Source organism: Maylandia zebra, linkage group LG1 (assembly GCF_041146795.1).
Source record: "Maylandia zebra isolate NMK-2024a linkage group LG1, Mzebra_GT3a, whole genome shotgun sequence".
NCBI lineage: Eukaryota > Metazoa > Chordata > Actinopteri > Cichliformes > Cichlidae > Maylandia > Maylandia zebra.
Genome location: NC_135167.1, coordinates 21185985 through 21208394, shown reverse-complemented (window position 1 = coordinate 21208394; position 22410 = coordinate 21185985). Strand labels below are relative to the sequence as shown.

Sequence of the window (22410 nt, the reverse complement as noted above, 5' to 3'; positions counted from 1 at the left end):
GTCCGATACTGACGTAAATTACTGGATCGGATATCGGAGAGAAATAAAAAATGTAATCCGATCCATTAAATATCAAAAAAGCACCTCACAAAACTTGCAACATGGCATAACTCGGCTCATAACCGTAGCGCGTCGGAGCAGTATGCATCACGTGATAGAGCGGCTGTGGCGTGCGAGATCTGTTGTCTGGTTCAGCATTTGGAGCCTTGCTACCAAACCGGCATTTCATCTCCGAGAAAGTTATCCCAGAGAGAAGTAAAGAAAGTGTGTAAGTAGAGCAGGGCGATATGGCCAAAAATATTTATCACGATATATATTTGAAAATTTGCGATAACGATATAACTGACGATATAATTGATGCGAGACAAAATACAACTCCACAACATTACTAGCGCAAAAAGACAACCTTCCATTTATTTTCACTTAAACAAGAAGCTGGTTTTTATGTACATTAAAGCTTTATAAAAATGTAACAGTGCAAATGCAAATTCCTTGCTGAAAGTTTAACCAAAAGGCATTTTCAGTAGAAATGGGCTGACATATCCTGAGCATAACCATGTATAATATCCACTGAAGTTAAAAAGAGGTGCTTTGCAACATTAAACTGCAGTGTGCAGTACGTATTTTTCGGACCATAAGGTGCACGGGATTATAAGGCACATTAAGCGAAACAAAGCAGTCAGATAAATCAAACTTTATTAAACTCATTCTTCTTGCTTCCTCCACTTCTGTACCATTGATTCATTAATGTTGAATTCTCTGGCAGCTGTTCTATTCCCATGTTGTTGCAGTATATTAATGACTAACCTCGTATTGTGGATGGATTATCTCAGTCTCCTGACTGACGTTTGGTCCGTTTACAGCATCCTGCCATGCGATTGCATTTGTCTCTAACCATGAGGAACCTTCACGTTAACTTTTATAAGTGGAAAAGTGTTAGTGTTCGTCCTCCAGCTTCACTGTTTATGTTATGCTAACATAGCTGTGTCGCTAGCGAGCACGTAGCACGTCATTATATATCAGCTAGCCCAACTTCAGTAACCCTACAAACGTCACTGCTGTTTAGTTTCCTGTCTTCATTTATGTTGGAAGTGATAGCAGAGCTGTACGTTTGATTTTTTTCAGAAATCTCTCAGTCAGAACATGCAATATCATGCTTAGGTAACTAGCGAAACTAGCAAGCTAACTTCTGCTAGCTTCCTGCTAACTTCCGCTGGCTTCCTGCTAACTTCTAACTCCGTTAAATGTAATACATTTTGTTTTCATGGATGCCTGGAAGTTAAACTTCATAGTTACACCTGATAAAGCAGCAATGCTGATCGTTTTATTAAAGATGAAAGAATTTAGACAGTTTTTAACTCTCGGTGATGCTGCAGTGTTCGTTTGACCTGAAGAGACGGAGTTTAGGACCCAGATTACTCCCAGATTTAAGAGCATCTTAGTCCGACAAATACGACAATAACGACGGCCGCTTGCATGTTCTGCAAAAAATGTGCTTTGTCGTGTATCTGACGGACAAACGCCAAACCAGTTCCACATCACTGAAGTTGCACCATTTTTACAAACCAATTCTGGTTCATCTGTTTCACTCAACAATCGGCCATGTGCGTATGAAAACAAAGGCACTGCGCATGCGCGTTTTACTCATATTCTATGGCAATATTTCATCTTCCTATCGTTGCCTAACATTATACCGGTATTACCGTGAACGGTATAATATGGCCCAGCCCTATGTGTAAGTTCATCTCTGAATGTTTGTAAAGCATTCTAGCGTTACGCTTAACAACCGATATATGGAGCGACTGCCTCTTCTCTCTCCCTCCCTCTCCTGCTGCTACTTCAATCGTGAAACTGATCAATGATCAGCTGATCGGCTTTTCTGTCACGAGTCCGTCTCTCATGTTTATTTATCGCCCACTTCGTGCCAGAAAGAGGAAACCAGCAGCTGAACAACAGCAGCACGTTTAAGCTTGATAATCTGTTGTTAGAATTTATTTAATATTACTTTCTACACCAGGATCCTTTTCTACGTAGCTGACGGCTGGTAACTGTGCAGGGGCGGATCTACCAAAGTTTAGCCAGGGGGGCCGATAGGGCATGAACAGGGAAAAGGGGGCACAAAGACATACTTTTCTTTCTTATTCTCATTTAAAATGTCTAGCTTTTAATAAATCATTTTCTGAATCTTACACCCAAAGTTTTAATCTGATGTAAAATGTATAGAAGTCCATTACTGTATATAGTAACTATTAAGTCTAATATACCCTAGTAAGCTATAGTACTTTTTCCTTTGGGAAGATACCATCTGTGCAGTCTGCAATTCTGTTGAAGAAAGATGTTGAATCTATTTAATTATTCTTGAAAAATAATGGATTTCTGTGCATTTTTTTCACACTGCATCAAATTACAGTTGATTACGTTGATTAAGCATCATGAGGTGGGGGGTGGTTCCCTATTTTTTTTTTTTTTTTTTGCTGGGAGTTTTAGAACCGTATTGGTTAGGTTGCTTACTCTTTAAAATACCAGAATAGGAAGGATTGAGTAGGTTTAAGTTTATTAGATTGATCAGTGTTGCTGAACTATGAAATATTTTGGGTGCAGTGTATTTTTTACATACAGGTATAACAAAATAGCTTTAGTGTTTGTTTGATTTTTAAAATTGAATTTGAATTTATACAAAATGCAGCAAGATATTTAAAAAAAACAGTTTTATTGATTAAAAAACACACTATATCGGATTCATATCGGTATCGGCCGATATCCAAATTTATGATATCGGTATCGGACATAAAAAAGTGGTATCGTGCCATCTCTAGTTTATAGGGGGTCATCTGATTTCCCTCTATTTTTGTAGAATCTTTACCTCACAATATAAAGTGCCTTGAAGAAACTGTTATTGTGACTGGAGTGGTCACTCAGACCCTGTAAGACCTGCATAAGCATTAGTACAATTTAACAGGTGAGTCATGTAAACATGTTTATTTCTCCTATAAAACTAGTCTTTATGGTTCCATAAGAAATGATTCACCTTTGGACCAGCCTCAAGTGGTCATTCAAGGATATTACGTTTAGGGCACTTCAACAACCCCAGAGACTGCAGCTTGTTTTAAATCCTGGCATTTACATTAGCCCAGAATTTTACAAATACCAAATAAAATCAGAAGAAAATTACTAGTGTCACTTTTTTGCACCCAACGTGGTCACATATTGTTTTTCCAATGAAAACTGTACTTCCTGCTTTATAGCATAGTTTGACAATATAAGCATTTCATAGTTGCACAGGAAACAAGCCATTTATCTTCATTTAATGTTTTTGCTTAACTTATTGTAGTCACTTTCAGTTACAGGCTGATTGCTACCACAGCATTGTATTTTAGCTTCGCTTGGCTGCACAGGCCTCCAAAAAATACTTTAAGCATCAACTCACACAAGCGACAATACTGATTGATAGGACTGTCAACACCTTCTAACTCAGCTGTTAAAAAGCAAAGCACTGACAAATGTAAAAGTGAAAGAAGTTCCATAATGAAACGTTTTAGTTGGGACATACTGCAAGATGGTTATGAATCCAGCTATTTAAAAGGATCTGTGAACTCATCCTGGATCGACCTGGTTTCTGTCAACAACACGATCTTATTGGCTATGAACTTCGAGATGAACATCCACAGAAGGAATCTATCAGCAGCAGATTTTGAAAAAACAAAACAAACCCCCCCCCCCACTTTTCTGCATAAAATCAATTCACACTGTGGGGATGTAGACAAAAAAAGTACACACAAGTACTTCACAAGGTGTGTAGTGTCCAAGGCTATGTGTAAAAGTGTATAAGCAATAAGACAGGAGCTGAAAACAGAATTAACTAGTGGTTAAAGTTTGTTAGTTAACAATTTTTTTGAGTCACAACCATCTCTAGTATTTAGAGATAAAGACTCCAAAAATAGAAAATATCAAATTTTCTGAGCGAAAATGCCTTTTGTTGTTACTTATGCAACAGTAACTCAAATGTATGAAAGCCCGTTTCTGCCACTGAAAAAAAAGTATCCATAACTCGAAATTTTGAGTTTTGTTTTTTTTAATTTAGAGAAAAGTAACACAAAATTTCAAGTTAGCGCTGCCAATCAGTAATCTACGTGAATTACTTCCTTATTATTTATTATTTCCTTTTTACCTGTAAGCTGAAGCCCTCAGCTCCAAATACTACAGCTAAACTACCAGTATTACAGCCAGTCATGATGCACAAATTGCTGAGTATTTTCAGCGTGGCTTCACAAATGATCTTGTGTTGTTAGCTGAATCACATGGCGTTACTATGGCAAACATACTCTCGAAAGCGCCAGTTTGTTGCGTATCCCTCTGTGGAATATCCTTCTGGGCAACAAGAATATGACGTAATTCACGTAGATTACTGATTGGCAGCGCTAACTTGAAATTTCGAGAAAAGTAAGTCACAATTTTAAGTTACTTTTCTCAAAATTTCAAGTTAATAACTTGAAATTTTGAGTTATGGATACTTTTTTTGTGTGTGGCGGAAACGGGCTTCCATACAAATGACCACTTGTTACACTCAAGGTATGCAGAAGAGCATCTCTGAGAGTACAACAGAGCAGCAGCAGAAGACCACACTGGATACCAAAACAGGTCAATAAAAGGCTGAAAAAAATGTTGTCTGGTCTGATGAGTCTCGGTGTAAAGAGCATGAAAGCTTAGATTGGATTATTTCTTATTACTACTTATTAGTAGCACTAATAATAACGATAATGTCTATCCATATATTCTTCAACATGCAGCGAATGCACCACCAAGAAAAAAATGTCAAGCATAAAATAAAAATTCTGCTGAGTTATTTTTCAATATCCAAATATTTTAAATACACAAAAAATACAACATAATCCAATTTTTGTTAAGCCATATGGCTTTAGGTTTTAATGTATATAATTTCAAAACGTTCTGAATTCTATTTTGCAAAGTGAGAAAAGGTAAGACACAGACAATTCAGTTCAGTGGCCTGCACAGCAGACAAAATGGAGCTTGCACAATGACAACCACAACATGCAGGAACAACATAAATGCCACAATATGAGTAAGGTCAACCCTGCTACGTCAATGATGAACTTTTTCCCACAATGGTATGTTTCATGCTCCAACGGCCCTCAACCTTTTGACTGTGCTCTACTACACTGAAACTAAGCAGAGTTTAGCTTGTAAAAAAAAAAAACACACTGTACTAACTTATACCTTGGTTAAGATTAAAGTTAAGATGAGCTTCAAGTAAAAGTCAAATGAAAGGGGAACAAAATGTCTTACAGCTTTTAACTCTACACAACATATTCCTCAAAAGGGACTTAATTCATGCGTGACTTCGGCTCCACGTTTACTGGAAACCACTCTGTAAATCATGCCCCTATAAATAGCTGAAGGTAGTCTCTAGTAGACGATATGTATCCAGGTTACATTTTATCTGAGCTTAAATTTTCTGTTGACCTGGTACGCTGCAATTCATCGTTATCACGAGAGATTGGCAAGAATATAGGCATGTATGACCTTTGAAGAGCGGTGGCAGAGAGCCCAGGTGTAAATACTCTAAACAGTGCTTCTCAAAGTCCTTTCTGCTGGCATTGATTTTCTGATCTGCAGGTTCATACAAAAATACTAGATTTACCAAATAGTACCGCACATAATTACTGAAAAGGCAAATGACCTTCTGACACACAGAATGTTTAATCAAAGTGTCATGGCCACTTAAAGTCGTGAAAAAAATGAAACCTATTCAGCAGTTATTTATCGGGGCACAATGTTTTTCAGACCTTACAGCTGTATATCCCTATATCAGTCCAATGTTTGATTTACAACACGCCGTTTGAAACTTTGCATTATCAAAGGCTCGATGTATGCCAGGGACAAAGGTAGGCTTGTTGTCCAAGGCAACAAGCTTCCATCCTGCACACACAGTCATGCAGTATATATTTTGCATATTTTACTGCTTAATGTTACATGCTTGTTTTGCATATGCCAGCATAGAGGTATAAAAAAAATGAAAGCCCTGTAGGTAGAATAAACAAATTAACCTGACAGTACTCGCAGAGCTTCCGTGCTGGCAGATCCATTTGACTGCACAGTATCCTGACCGTCTGCTTTTTATTTCGCTTTTTTAGACACATAAACTCTTGAAATGGTAACAGTGTGAACTTTTACAACAATGCTGTACGGCAAATTGGAAAATCAAATACGGGCAAATTCACATTCCAGGTGGATTACTACATAGTTCCAGTGTGTATGTCACAATTATCTAAACAGAGGACTGAATAATGCCACTGTGGTAACTTTATAGAGCTGTAAAATCCTGCCTCATTTTACTGTAACCTGCTGTCCGGTGTTTTGGCATCTAACAGGGCTTACGTATGCTAACAATGAACAGATGAGATAGCAGTGAGGTAACAATCTCTTAAATACAACAGCTAATCCGTGTGCCATTTCCCTTCATGTATGTCCTAACCCTGCAAAACATTACGTGCAACATCTGCAGCTGCGCCATGTGTTTTGGTTTAACGGTATAATTTAGTGCTGAAGTAGGCAACAGTTCTGATAATTGATTAACTAGTTAAGTCATTTATCAATCTGTCTCCAGTGAGAGAATTAGCTACCCTCTCCTCATTGCAAATTACAAGCCCACAATACTGGATGCACTGCGAGAAAACATGGAAGCAAAGCTGTTACTCTAATATTTTTACACTTCCGTGTTGACAACAACTAGTCCATATTCCTTGCATTTTCTATTAAGGACTGTTTCTCTCTATCAAAGTGCAAACATATGATCCATGCCCTTCACACACAACCTTTTTTGACCACTGCGGAGCCCAAGAGCAAGCTATAGTTTCGAGGCTGGGAGGCCCGAGTACAGAACAGGAAGGTTATACCTGATATGGACATGAGAACTAGATGAGGGAGGCTCGAAGCCTTGTAAGGGAACATCTGGTTTTATCATGGAATCAGTGCAGGCTCCTCTCATAAACACAACCTAACGCCTGAGCCCCAGAGCTCTGGCCAATAACAAGCATGTGAACACAAACGCCATCCATCAGAGCTGAGCAGTGGTAGGAGGAGTTCCCAGGGAAGCAGAGACAGAGCAAGAAGAACAGAGAGACAAGAGCACAACTGCGATTAAGTAAATCATTTACAAGCAAGTGACCAACACTGGCTCTAGGAAGCGTCTTATTTCTCCTTTACGTATCACAGTCACAAAGCTGCCATTAACATTCAGGCGACAGGGAGGTTAAATGTCAAAAAGAGGAGCTTATGGGGAGTTCAAATCAGTACAGTTTGGGCCACGATGAAGCACCTCAACATCGGGCAGGCAAGTTGGTGTTAAAGTTTTTTGGGAACACAGTTAAATAACTCAATAGCTGTACAGTATGAGCACAATTTGACCAAACTCAGTTCATCCATCTAAGCAAATCCATAGTGAGAGGCTGTTCGGCTGCTCCATAGCAACAAAGAGCATGTTTCATCCTGTTCTTTCTTACTCTGTTGATCGTGGTGTGAAGGTCTGGGTTGGATCACAGAAGTAAAGGTCAGCATCATACAGGGCTTGTACATGTTCTTTTCAAAATGCCTCACAGCACTCTGTGAGTTTGTCAACTCCAGCTAGGAGCTACAATAGAAAACTTGCCATTAAACATTAACAGCTGAATTCATCAATACACTAAACTCTTTAATACCCTGAGAATTTCTCTAAGCCTCCCGTAGCACCCCTGTGTGGTTTTACAGCTACATATTTTTACTATATGTTTCGGTCTGTTCGGTTCACTCCTCTCGTCTTGTTTGCAATTGACGTAGCGCTCGGTTAATGTAGCGCTATCCACTCACTGTAACACGTGGAGCTGCAGTGCAGACACACCGGAGCTGATGACAGAGACACAGGACAGTTTATCCCCCACTTGCAAAGCAAAGCATGCTATAGCAGCAAGGGATCAGCTGAACCATACCTGCCATACGTGTAGCAGCTGAGCCTTACACAATATTACACATTGGTTTCTTTTTCACTTTTTAATACATTTTTAGAGTTTTAGCAGCACTTCTGAGCTGCTTTAATAAAAATTGTGAGCATGATAATTAAAACATAAATTAGCCAACTTTAAATGTATTTCTTACATGTTAAAAAAATCTTAAAATTACATTTTCTAAAAAATGCTTGGACTCAGCAGCCGGACGCCAGGCTTGCAATACACTGGCAGAAACCCTGCAGAGATAAAAGCTGAACAGTGACTACTGGAAATATATATTCCTCAGAATATATGACTCAAATGAGAGAGGGTGCTTCTCTATGTTTAGATAAATGTTCAAATTTTAACCATTAGAATTTTATAGGGCCTAGTAATGGTTAACGGTGTGCCTGTGAGCTGGGTGTAAGCTTTTTCTCTACTTGTGATCAAGTCCAAGATATATGCACCTCTATTTTTATTATATCCTCACATTCAAAATTTCCATGTACCCACCCCCCAACTTCTTGGTATGCCTGAACAATGGGTAGCAGGTCAGGGACTAAATCCTACAGCAGTGCAAAAGGCTTCAAGATTACTTTTGTTACATTGTCCAAAAGCATGAGAATAATCTACCCTGGCTTCATACGTGATTGCAGCGTCTTTCACAGTGTAGAGTCTCTGGTGTTTAGTACACACATAATGAAGTGAAACTGTCACGACACCGGTACGCTATCTACGACAAAACGTGGAGAAACTGCTGGAGGGAAAACAGAGAACTTTTGTGAATCAAAAGAAAACCAGCAGAAGTCAAAGTAAATGTGTTCACTAAAGTTTAAGGTGAAATGATTCTGAATAGGCTGTATTTAGACTATATATATTGTATTAAACATATATTATATCCCCACAGCGACCAAAAGCACAAAACAAAAATGTTAAATCTTTGCCAGTAAATATAGTTTCCACCTTTACAAATGTTTCTATTAACTTTATTTCGATTTAATTAAAATAAATACTTCTGGAATTTTACCTTTTAATTAAAAATCACTGACTCATTTTAAACTGAAATTCAGCTTAATGACACGTCTCAAAGCGTTTGAACGGGGGCAAGAAAAGGCTCAAAAAGTAAGTATCGATAAAAGGACATTTTGTCGTTGATTAGGTTAATTAGCAGCAGGGTAGTAACACAATTAGGTATGAGCAGAGGTTCACTCATCTGCAGAAAAATGCAGCTACGAGTTGCGGAACAATTTAAGAATAAATGCAAAGGCTTTAAATATCTCATCATCTATAGTACGTAATATTATGAAAAGAGAATTTGGTGAAATCTCCGTGCACAAGGGACAAGTTTAAAAAATAATTATTGCACGCCTGTGATCTTCTGGCCCTCGGGTGATTCTGCATTAATAACAGACATGATTTAGCGATTTAGGAAATCACCACATGGACTCGAGAACACTTCCAGAAATCATTACTTGTGAATGCAGGTCACAATGCAGATTAAAGCTCTATCGTGTGATGAAGAAGCCACATGTGAACATGATCCAGAAATGCCACTGTCTTCTCTACGCCAAAGCTCATTTAAAATGGACTGAGGCAAAGTGGAATACTGCTCTGTGGCCAGATGAGTCGAAATCGAAAAGTATAAAATTAGACCTTGGCGAGCATTGCCTACGTCACCTGAAACAGATGCAACATAGCATGAACTCTGACGGACTGTCAGATGAGTCAGAGTAACACAAACAAACCTGAAGTAGGTTTACTAAACAGAGATAAGAAGAACAAAGGTAAGATCTTTGTGTACCCATTTCACCAACATGTGTAGAACACACTCTTTCTAGGTATTAAACTGTGGTGCTGATGAAAAGGAAGAGTCAAGTTGTATAAAACGCTTCTAAAGAAAAATAATAAATACATCAATATAGCAGAAAATTGGATTTATTTCCTTTTTTGCTCAAGACATATATAACTCTTTCATACAACATAGCTATAGCTATACTATACTAAAAAATCCTATTAAATTCTACTTTTAAATACCTTTTATTTCTCAGAAACCTGTGCTGTGGATTTATTTATGTCTCTAAACATTATCTTAACGACCTGATAACTCCTTTCAAACAACCCAACATCCCCTACTAGTTTTTTTACTACCGTCCTTGTCATCGTTCCTGATGGTGTCGTCTAAGCAGAGTTGGTGAGAGAGACTCTCGCATTTCTATCTTTACCCTCCTGTTTGCCTCTTCAACCCTTTGCCTTGATGCCTATAATAAATACCTTAAATATTTTACATATGGCTGATGATTTACTAGCCTTTGGTAAATTTGTGGACGTGCCGGCGCTCTGAACCTGGTCCCAAGTCATTGTATATGAAAAAGACAAACCAAAAGAGAATGGAAACAACTCTTACAGCCATCTAGCGAGTTTTGAAAACTGCCAAGTGTATTTACCTCTATTTTTAAATTGAATTTATGCCTGTGTTTTTTGCTAAATGTATAAACACCAACCTGATGTGTCTGTGTTTAGAGCCACAAAACTTTCTATATGATCTGTTCTGAGTACAGTTAAGCTTATGTTGCACATATTTCATCTTTAATCCGTGCCTAAATCCAGCCAACTACTGCCGTGCCTAATGCTCCATGTCTGTAGAGTCGTGCCAGGGAGCCTGCTGTTGATATGTGGCATCAAGTCCACTGCTGATCCGGTTGATCCTTTGATACAGTTGAGACAGATAAGGACAAAGAAGGAGAGTCGGACTGCAAGAGAAACAAGCGGACAACCCCAGAGGTCCACGCACAGACAGAACAGAGCAGTTTAGGAGTTATTCAAGGGGACCTACACATTGCTAAAGTAAACTAACTAAATAAACACATTAAAATTTTGACAGTAATTCCTCTTCCATCATGCCTTGATCCCTGTATATCACTCTCCAAAAAATCCTATGGACATATCATGACGAGACCATCTGAAGGATCAGTAATAATTTGGGGCAGATCCCAGCTCTAACTCCCCACCTCTTAGCTGCAGTAATTAAACCATGTGCGCTACGCTCACTCATTCTACAATCAGTCAGCTCCATATGACTGCTAAACCCCATAACCCTGTCCATGGATCTTCTGTGTTGTGCTTGTTCCACCTGCAGCAGCCTCTATTAGCCATAATCATTTTGCATCTTTTGCTGTATACAGACTCATGAACTCCTGTGCCATTACTCTGTAATGTTTCTCACAAATATTTTTCCCCAGTGAGCATCACGAAAGCACAAGCTTTTTAGATTAGAGGCCACCTACTAAGATGTTCCTTGCACTGATCTGCTGAAACTTCTGATAATTTCGACTGAGAAAATATGGTTCTGAAAAAACTGTAAACAGTAAACAGACTGTGAGATGGAAACATGTTGCAAAATAATCATAGTAGCACTTATAGTATCTATGCTTCCTTCTGGACGGATGTCACAAACTATGAATATTGACGGCCAAGGATGATGCGCTTCCACGGCAGACAGAGGTACATGCATCACAGATGAAAAACAAAACTTTGGAAGATAAACTCTTAGATATGGAGATAAGATAATGAGTGAACAAACTCAGGCAATACTTACTTACATAAAATACTTAGGTTTGATAGTGAAACCTTAACCAAAGGGGGAAACAACAGGCAATGGTGCCTGGGCAAACAAAAGACATTTTGTAGAGGAAAAAAACAAGTGAGGTTATACAATGCATCAAAAGTGTTATTTGGTTCGCCAGCTGCTGTGGACCCTGGGGATATGACACAAACTGACTGCACCTGCAAGACTAGTGGTAATATGCAAAGAGTGAAGCCACATCAGCTTCCCGGGTAAAACACAAGATTTCATCAAGGAGATCAAACGAGACAACAGTAAGAGCAAAACAGAGCACACTACAGTGACGGCGCTTCGTCTGGGTGTTGTAGTTGTTAAACAACGCAACTTTAGGGACAGTTCTAAAAAAAATTAGTTATCTTCAAAATGAGGGTCCAGGGATATTTACTGATTAAAACAATGTCAGCTATATTACTCCTTTGTTAAAATTAAGGTGCAGAGATGCAGGGCCTGAAGATCACAGGGATTCAATACAAAGTTTTGCCACTGTCGCTTGCGCACAGAGATTTCTACAGATTCTCTAAATAATTGGCTGATATCATGCCCTGTAAGTGATGACGTACCCAGAGTGTCTGTAATTTTATGTTAAGGGAAATTGTGAATGTATTTCTTTTTTTTCTTTCATTTTTTTTTTCAAATTGGTGACCCTTTGCCCATCTTTAGTTCTTATATACTCTGCCTCTTGATTAAAAGATGCTCTTTTTATACCCAGTCGTGTTATTTGTCTGCTGCCAGTTGACGTAATTAGTTGCAAAACGTTCCTTCAGCTGTTTCCTTTCAGTACCACTTACTTTTCCAGGCTTTTGTTCCATCCCATCTCAACTTTTTTGAGACGAGTTGTTGCCATCAAATTCAAAATTAGATTTTTTTTTTTTTTTTTAACAAAATAGTGAAATGAGCCAGATCTGATATGTTTTCTATGTTCTATTGTGGATAAACTCTGGGTTTATAAGATTAGAAAATCATTCTGTTTTTTATTTAAATTTTAAACAGCACCATGACTTTTTTGGAATTGGGGTTGTAAAAAAAATATATATATATTAGCAGTGTAGTTTGCACTTTTTATTTCAAATTTGAAAATTTGCTGTCACAGGAGGGAGAGCAGATTGCATTGATGTAAACAATGATACAGGTTCCCTAGGAATTGATTACCTTGAACAACTGCCAGTAGATCAAGAGCAGCCTTGACAGGATGGGGGAGATATCACCCTGAAGCTCCGAGTTAGAGACCTCTGTCCGACACTAAATCTACCTACAAAATCTGACTTGAGAGGAAGGGGGATCTGACATTTCAGTGTGCGTGCGTGCGTGTGTGTCTGTGTGAGTGTGTGTTTGCGTGTTGGGGGAAGGGTAGATGGAGGAGTGGGGGTTAAAGTGAGAAAAAAAGTGAGACAGTGACAGACTGAAGAAAAAGTGAAGAAAAGGGGGTGGGGATTGGTCGGGTGCAGTCCCCCCCCCCCCTTACAAAAGAATATATATGAGTCTAAACCTCATCATTCCACTTTAAAATATTTACTTTTAAACATGAGTTGCTCTGAATAATTCGTGCACAGTTAGTGCAAATGACGATCTTGTTGGTTGGAGTTAGGGTTTTCATTGCAGTGACTAATAGCGCTTCACAGTTTTGCCCTTTTCAGTAGGATCTGCCCTCAGCTGCTAAACACACACAAGCCCTCCTCTGTAGCTGCGGCTGACGTCAACCGTCACTTAGCAACAGCCTTTTGGTGTAAAAGCAGCAGTGCTGACACCGTTTTCAAAAGAGGCGCACACAGAGAGACAGAAAGAAACTCAGAGAGAATGAGAAACAGATACTGAGCGAGAGAAAAGACGAGGGAGAAAGATTGCAAGGCAAAAAATGATAATTGTAAGAACGAATCACCAGCAAAAGCTGAAAACACTTTAAGAACATTGGAGGAAAAGATTAGGTTATGTCAATAAAGTTGTCTGGAGACTATTAACAGTCAGTAAAACCCATGGCATGTGCTCTTTTACGTTAGACTGAAATTTATTACATCCTTAACCTCTCCTTCTCCACGCTTAAATTCTCACAGGGGGCTCCCACCATCTATGTCACAGCAGTCAAATTTAACCCTACCACGCTGCTCACACACCATCACTGGACTGAGCAAACAGCCAGCACGTGAAAAGTTCAGCTACCTCAGCCTGAACCTAAAAAGCAACGCCACCTAAAATGTTTGAATTGTGGGGAATCTCGTGGTGTATTTAAGAAAACCTGAGCAGAAGCCAAGATATGCAAAGTATGGGAGGCTGGCACAACAGTTGCAGATTTTTTTTTTTTTTTTTTTTTAATGGCCCAGATTTATCTGATGGCAATGGCTCCGCATCGCTCTGACCAGTCCAACATTCTGGGCCTCAACAACACACAAACTCAGCACAAATAAGCTTTGTATAGATAATAATACAGGCTGAGACAAAGTCGGGACAGCACATTAAGGCTCATTAGAGACAAATAAGAAACAGGGGACATGCTGCCATAACTAATCCCTCAAATAACTGTAATTTATTGTTAGTCTTGTAAACAAAATGTTAAAAAAATACAACAACAACAACAAAAACCAAAGAAAATAAAACTATAAATTCATAATTTTTTTTCAGCCCCCTTTTAGACAGTGACTCCTCAGACACCAGAGTCATTAGGCTAAGCTCTGGTAGACCTATCATGAAAACTAAAGAGCTGCAAGCTAATTGCTGGTGATCATGACGCAAACCGTTTCCAGGGCAACCCGAGTTTTGGAGTACCCGCTCCAGCATTTCCTCATCTGTTTGCACTCACACCAGCAGGCTGACAATGCAGTCGCTGCATCCTGTTTCACTCTGCGCCTCGCACAAGTTAACCCTTTCTAACACTTCTGCCGCTGCGATGAGAAATTAAAAGCAGCTACGCAAACTAGTTTTGACTTTAAAGAAAGCGGGCTGGGAGCAGAATTCACAGAAGCTATCACGGCAGCCCATCTGGATCCAATCCCAAAAAGCAAGAGTTTTAACCAGTGCAATTCCCAACTGGGGCTTGCAAATTATACACTTTTCAAACAGAAACACCTGAAGAATTTCCATCACTCATACGGACAATATTACTGATTAATTTAATATTTATAAAATTGTTACCTATATTATGAAAGCTACCTGTGGAATCAGTGAAAAGTTGCTACGTTGAGAATTGGGACATCTTGGTCTTGATATCGCAACTGTTACACAACCTCCTAAACACACAGTTTACCCCTCATGTATCACTCTCCTTCAGTTCAACAGAGGCTCAGCTTGGCTCACAATTTGTCCCAGAGAATTATCACTTTCACTAAAAATGGCTATTTCCATTTCAATTTAGAAACCAAGAAAAACACAATTCCTATATTTGAAAACTATTCTTGTCTGACTTGGACTGACAGGGAAAAAAAACAATGATTAAATTTTTTTTATACTACACAAACACGTCTACTATTTTATTTTAAATTATTTTCTAAGTTAAAAAAAACAACAACAACATAAAACTACATATCAGTGCTGTCTTAAGTGTTCACGATGCATCCTCTGTAAATATCAGGCCCCGAGTGGCCCAATCTCAGCCAATCAGACTTGATTTGATTATCTTTTATACAATTAAAATATGAGATATATATGCTTTTTTCATACTTAATACCAAATTGAAAAAGATGCAATGACCAGGATTAAATGTGTATTGGAACACAAAACAGTGCTTGTTTCAGCATGCAGTCCACACACACACACACACGCACACACACACACACACACACACACACACACTACTCCTGAATTTAATATACATTGCTCAGACAGTGTTTCAGTTTTGATATAACAGCAAATCAAAGGGGGGGAAAACTAAACGTGCATCAAGGGTTTACATCTCCACAAACAACACATGAAGAGGCTAAAGACGCATAACAGTAAAAACGTACGTTTTTCACCACGATTTGATCTGTAGATCAACTGCATTTAGGCCCGAGCAGATTACAAGCACTGATTCTCCAACACATACGTGACTGCTTTTCTGAAAATACTGATAAGGCAGGATTTGCTCAAAGTAAACATTAACTTACACAGTGCTTACAGAATTAAATAAACTGCCAGCAAAATATATGCATATATCAAAGCAAAGTATAATTACAGATAAATATATAATTTCTATATATTTTGGACCTTTATGTGATTTTCTGAATGAATAAGTTGATATGAAGTAGACTCTTTTTTTTTTGTGGCACCTTTTTTCCACCAAAACACACTTCATACTGCACACTGCCTAAAGACTGAGTGCTTCGCTCTTTCTCATCGCTGCTGGAGGCAGACATTATATGCTACCAGGCAATTAATAAGACTTGTAATCCCCCCCCCCCCCCCCCCCCCCTTCTCTGCAATAACCCTGTTGTACGTCACTTGGTTGTGACGTCAATGTTATATCATTCCACATGGCTTTACAGCAAGCTAACGTGACAGCTGAGAGCTGCTCTGCGTTTTCGCTGCTCTCCCTCCAACCTTTCTCTCTACAGCCTGCTTCTCTGTTCCTGTCTGCATGGTGGGGGTTGCGCTGATGGGAGGGGGGGTTAGTTAAGTGTATTATTTACTTCTTCTTGCCCCCGTGAAGTGGTAACCACACATAAAAGGGCTGTCTCCCTGAATTCAACACTGGCCTGCTAATACAGCCTCTGAGGTCTTAGTCATGAAGCAGAGCTTTTAGATTTCTGCCATGAAAGCCCAAATACATTAATCCTACTTTAAAAAAAAATTAAGTCTACTTTACTCTCTCCGTCTCAAAATACCTCAGTTGATCTCACAGACGCACGCTGACAGAGAGGGTTGGACAATAAAATCACTGTTTTGGAAAAACAGTCATTGGAGATAAATTATTCTAAAGGCCCATAACCAAATATGGAGCGGTTAATATAAATTTTCACTTGGTTTGTGGGTTCTTGGGTTTGTTTGTTTTTTCCATCCGGTGACCCTTATGACTATTAGACAGTCTCAAAGTGCAAGACTGATCCCACAATGAAATTAGCGAAATATAGTTTTTACTAAGTCAGATTGAAATCATTGATCTGTTTAAAATATCTATTAAATAAGAATTTAACACACACAGTTAACATAGTAAATCAAAGATTCTGCGATTGCAGTTAACCCACAATGCTTTGGCTGTGCAGATTTTGAGTGACAAAACGTAAAACTGAGAGCACAAGTTAACATTAACTGAAACTAAAACTAAGTCTAAAATTCATAGCCTGAATTTAAGGTGACAGCAACCACAAAGGGTTTTCCTATCTTGTCAATCTGACACATTCAAGGATCACACATTACAAAAAATCGTGTTCTCAACTAACAACAGAAACTGTTCCCATACAGTCACAAGCAGCGAGAGCTGAGAAATTGACTTTCAAGAATAGTAAAGTAGTTTTTTGACTCAAGGTGAAATCCTGATGATGTCCTCTCATTTTTGCATTTGCTTCTTGCCCAAAGAAGCGCTGACACTAGTGCAGTTGGTACAATTCTATTTAAATTGTAGAGTTGCGGTTGACAAAAGATTAAGTAAGGCTGTAACGGCAAAGTCTATTTCATTTTTATGCTTGCCCACTACCTGAGAGTATTTAAAAAATGACAGATAAAATTTACAAAGGTAGTAAACAGTATACAGTTAAAATAAAAAGTTCATGATTTGAGTGGACACGAGTGGAACCGTGAATGTGCTTAAATGTCTTCAGAGTCGGAGGTGTTACGTAGCTAACATATTACACCTGTTTGGAGGTTCAGTCTTTTCAAAATAAAGCTCTTCCAAAGCCTGTCACTTATGGCAATGAACCAGTAATTACAAATCAGTAGTTTACTAAAACAAAATGCTTCCTTCATTTTCTTTGTATAACTCCGTCGTACAGGACACTTTGCCACTCCACATAAATGGACACCGAGTCAGAGAAGGCTTCAGCTTTTCCTGATTTTATTTAGAAAGCTTTACTTTGCATTTTAGATGCAGTATTGAAATGTATAAACTGATTCAGATTACACATTCAGACATCAGGTGATCGGATTTTCTAAAAGGTAATAATATTTGACTGGACATTCAATTTTCCATTCACAAACATGATTTTTCAATTCTTAAACAATTTGTCGAACCAGGATGCTCCTTTTTTAGCCAGTCATGATACTTGACTTGCTGTTGTATTGTATTCCATCAAATATTTTTTATGACTACAAACCTTTTCATTAATTTTCAAATGCCAACTTTTGGTAACTGAAATTAGGGACTGAATGATTGAATTTTTAATTCCAAATTTAATTGGGAACACAATTGTAAATCCTGATTTTTGCTATCTAATAAACCCATGTCTCCCAGTCCACTAGGGTCCGCTTCGGTCAGAGCGACATAGATTCTGTCATCAGACAGTGAGGGCAAAACTCCTTTCAGATATGCCTGCTGGTTTTTTAGGGGCTTTTCCTAGAGAATTTACATTGCAATGGACCAATTAAGCATGCGCCCCAGGCACCGGACTTCAAAAAACTATAACAGGAACAGGAATAACTCCTCGGCCTTTGGTTCTGTCAGGACTGCAACGGAGTGTAATAGCAGTGCATACCCTAAGTTCAATTCAAGTTATTCTACAGCAACTCTGGAGTCCAAAATTCCTAACTTTACCTTTAAGAAACAACGGTGATGGCTTTTGTCTAAACATCAAAGAAATACTAGTTCTACACAATTGTTAACCAATTTCTGGTACTGTAATGTACCAGAAATTGGAATAATACCTTCAAGTGACTGGGGACTTTGTGAGCAATACTTGGTGGCTGACATAACACTTTAAAAGAAAAACATCTTAAAGCTTTAAGGTTAAAACAGTATGTTCATAAATGTATCCTCACATTTAACTCACAGAAGTGATTTGTAAACGAGATTTTAGGGGGGGAAAAACTAGGTTAAAACTGCTTTTATTACCATGTTTTTACTCATACTGTTCCACCTCCACCAGTGTAAGGCCCACGGTGGAAACACAATGCAAAGCAAGACAAATAAAATTTTGGGAGCCAGCTACATAAACAATATCTGCACACCAAAAAACTATGTACACTGTTTTACACAATTTAAGGAAAATCTGCTAGAATGTGCATATTACAGACAGTACTTGTTATGTACATACATTTGAGGTGTAAAATTAAAATAAGGCTTTGCATAATGAACCAAATGGATATAGAAGTATATATCTGTGGCACCTGTAAACCATCATTATAGTTCTATCTTAGTGATACCAAAAATACCAAAAAGAAAGATCAATGATTAAATAGTAGGGTACTTTTAAAAACAGACTTTTGTAATTTGACTACTTTGCAATTGAAAATAAAACTTAAAGAAAGAGAAGACAGGCAAAGAAGGCAGTAAAAAATGCCCTAACATAAAGAAAAATGATTTTTCTCGCTCATAAACAGTGATTTGAAAGAAGTTAAGAAGTTATTACTGTCTGACGAAAATATGTTGTGGTGTAACTTTAACAAAATCAGAGACGTTCTAGAAAGACACTTAAAAAATGATTTAGCACAAAATTATGTCTCTCCTCTCATGAGGCGTGATCAAAAAGTTTTGGGAACGAGCCCATAAAAGTCAAAAACCATACATAACTCTAATATGACCAATGATCCATGTCAACACCATCTCGTCGTACATCTCTCACTTTAGAAACGTTTGCTTTTTTTTTATTGCTTCCTGGAAGTCCAATTACACTCTATTTCATTGTGCACTCTGCAACCTCATCATGGACCTCTTGGAAAGGACACACAGCAAAGAAAGAAATTTTATATAAACACGCCCGACATCTGGTGATAAGAGCTGGATATCTAGTCAAATGATAAAAGGAACACACTGGACCTGGCGTGTAGCCACAAGCATGTGCTGTGTAGCATTTTGTTTTCAACATTCATCAGGTAGTACATGAATTTGTCTCCCAGAGGCAGATTATAATCATATACCTTCTACTGTGAGGTCCTCACGTGTCTAAGACAGAACATCCAGCAGTAACGATCTCAAGCAAAGGGAAACACACGGTGCTGACTAAAGTATGATTTTTGGCCGCATCAACAGACGTGTTGCCATAGTTGCCAGATTCACTTCTCTGTGAACCTCAATACCATGAAAATCAAGTTAAAGGTTGGCTTTTTTTACATACTAGAGGAGATCCAGCACTCCTCAAAAAGGAGAAGGTGAAAAGGGAAACTGCACAAATTGTTTTTTAATATTTTATCTTTTTAGGCCCAGGCACATCTGAGCGTAAGAGCTGTGAGTCAGCTTCCGATGATGATTTAGGACCAAAAAAAGGAGCTACTTTAACAAAGCACGGGAATTTTGCTGGGTGAAGACACACTTTTTCCCCCACTTGAGGAAAAACCACACCGTTGACTACAAACAGGCTTTGAAGAGGCAGATACTATCCGCTGGTGACGTGCAACTGAAATATGTAAACAAATTACCCCATCGAGCGCTGCCGGAGCGCTCGCTAGTGGCGCTCCATGTGACAGGAAGAGCCAAGAGTGGATGGAAATAACTAATATGGTTACATAGTGATATACATTTTTCAGTGGTATTATGTGACATTATCATGCAGACTTCCTACAAGTTACAATGTTAAGTTATTTTAATTATTGTTAACTTAAAAGCACTAAAGTTGTTATTTTATGCATTTAATTCAAATTTCCAGGGAAAATTCTTCTAATTCTATGTTTCGTCACTGGATATAATCTTGTCTCATTACTATTGCAATATAATGCCACAGCGGCTGGGATCTTGTTTCAATAGATTCACATTTCAAATTAGGAAGTCTGTCATCAGTGACATTAGCTCAGTGGAAAAGAAACATGGAAAATGTCCTTGATTTACTTACACTTATTGTAAGCACCAATTAAACATTATTCATTATCTGCTACTTATTGTTGTTAGAAACATGCGCCTAAAAAGGTATAAATATATATCTGACTGTGGTGTCTCTTAGGAGTTGCACTGTCTGAAGCTGCCTTTTTTAAGGGTATTCATGATGGAACAAGACTAATAACAATGGCGCGTTATTGAGAGCATATCTGCTAGTTCAATCATGACTTTAAAAAAAGCTTCCTACTATTGTGAATAGATGTATTGTAGAAAGACTAAAGGCTGTTTTTGATTTTTCTGACAGAACCCGCTAAAGTCACCAAACACAGGATATAGATGAGTCTCAACTTTGCAAAATTCCACTTGATGACAAAAAACAGCCACTGTTGTGCGCTACATCCTTTTCTTTCTTTTTTTTACACAAGGAGTATCATAATGTAAAAATACAAATAAAAAAAACATACGGAGAAATGTGACGCATCAACTGGAATGTCCTCTATCTGCTCCATTATTTTCTGCACTGCCACAGTTATAAAACGGTCTTTTATCAGAGATTTAAAAAAGGGAAGCTGTGTTTACATCATTATCTGTTTTGTTAAAGGTTGTTGGCCGTGGGTTTAAGCCCTGACGAGCCCCATTTCATTAATGGAACTGTTATACATGATGGTGCAAAAAGCACTGATGCTGAAGTTAGCGCTAATAAAGTACATAATAGTTCAAATCAACATGCAGTTTTGCGTGCGATGAGGGAGCATGATAGCATGCAACTGTGATCTGACAATGATTCTAATGTTCTGTTTTGAGATTTGAAAGCACAATTTGAATATCTTTAGTCTGACTCTAGTCGCACACTCATGTCTGTAGTTCTGATCCAGAGCATCTTGACTTGTGTCTGCATTGGGGTTGAACTTTAAATCGGTTTTCCCAAGGCGATAGACATTTTATATTGAAAACCACATGTTGCTGCAAACAGAAAAACAACCTCCTGTCTTTGCAACTGAAAGACAGAAACCAGTACCCTAGTCAGAAATGCAGAACTGTTATGAACTGAACTGTTATGTGAAAATAAATAACGTGTTTGACATTACCAATGAACCCTGAGTGTTTTTATCTGTCTCTGTATTTTATTTTTTTTTAATCTGCATCTGACACAGAAACGGTCAGGTCTTTAAATCATTAATTATTACTTATGTGCAATATAAAACAGACACAAACATCCCTGATAGCTCTTCACTACACACTCACTCACACATTGACAACTAACGGGCAATCCAGGCTTTAATTCACCTGACTGGCATGTGTCCACGCAGCAGATGGAGAGCACTTAAGCTGTTTGTCTCTTCTAGTCACAAAGAAAAACTCTTTGCTTTAGTGTTCACTGGAAGAGAGGCCAGGATACTGTGATGATAACATGTGGGAACTAAAGTTTATTATTAATTTGTTAATTTGCAATCAGTGTCCCGTTTTTACTTTTTAGCTGAAAGCAGTATTGCCCAGTAATTTTAAATTAAATTCCTATCAGCAAAAAGCCTAAAAACTAACTGCAGGCACACAGCAAGGCAACAGTTCTTTGCTTTTGTTGGGTTGACTTTGCAAATTTCCACTTCTATTCAAATATTTTTCCCAAAAATATTTAAGGTCAGTTCTTATAAATAATAATAATGAGAAGCTGACAAATGCTGGAGCTGAGGCCTTAATCCCAAAGCCTAATTCACAGATATTACAACCTACCATGTAACTATTCACTTCTCCATCATTTTCAGCAACACACAAGGTGCATTCAACTTTTCGGTGCTCTGTTTGAGGCCTAGTGCAATGTGACTATCAGGCTTCTAACGGCACACAACACAATGAGGTTAAAAACAACTACTGGAAATAGCACAACTGAGACAAACTGGACATATATTTTTAGTTCTCTTATCATTTCTAACAAACCTCGAAGG

At 38.2% G+C, this 22410-nt stretch overlaps 1 protein-coding gene across 2 annotated transcripts in view; it reads right to left on the bottom strand.

Moving 5' to 3' along the window:
• The window catches only part of pde3b (phosphodiesterase 3B), a 47770-nt gene that overhangs the window by 23473 nt on the left and 1887 nt on the right, over positions 1-22410 (bottom strand). The window lies entirely within an intron of this gene.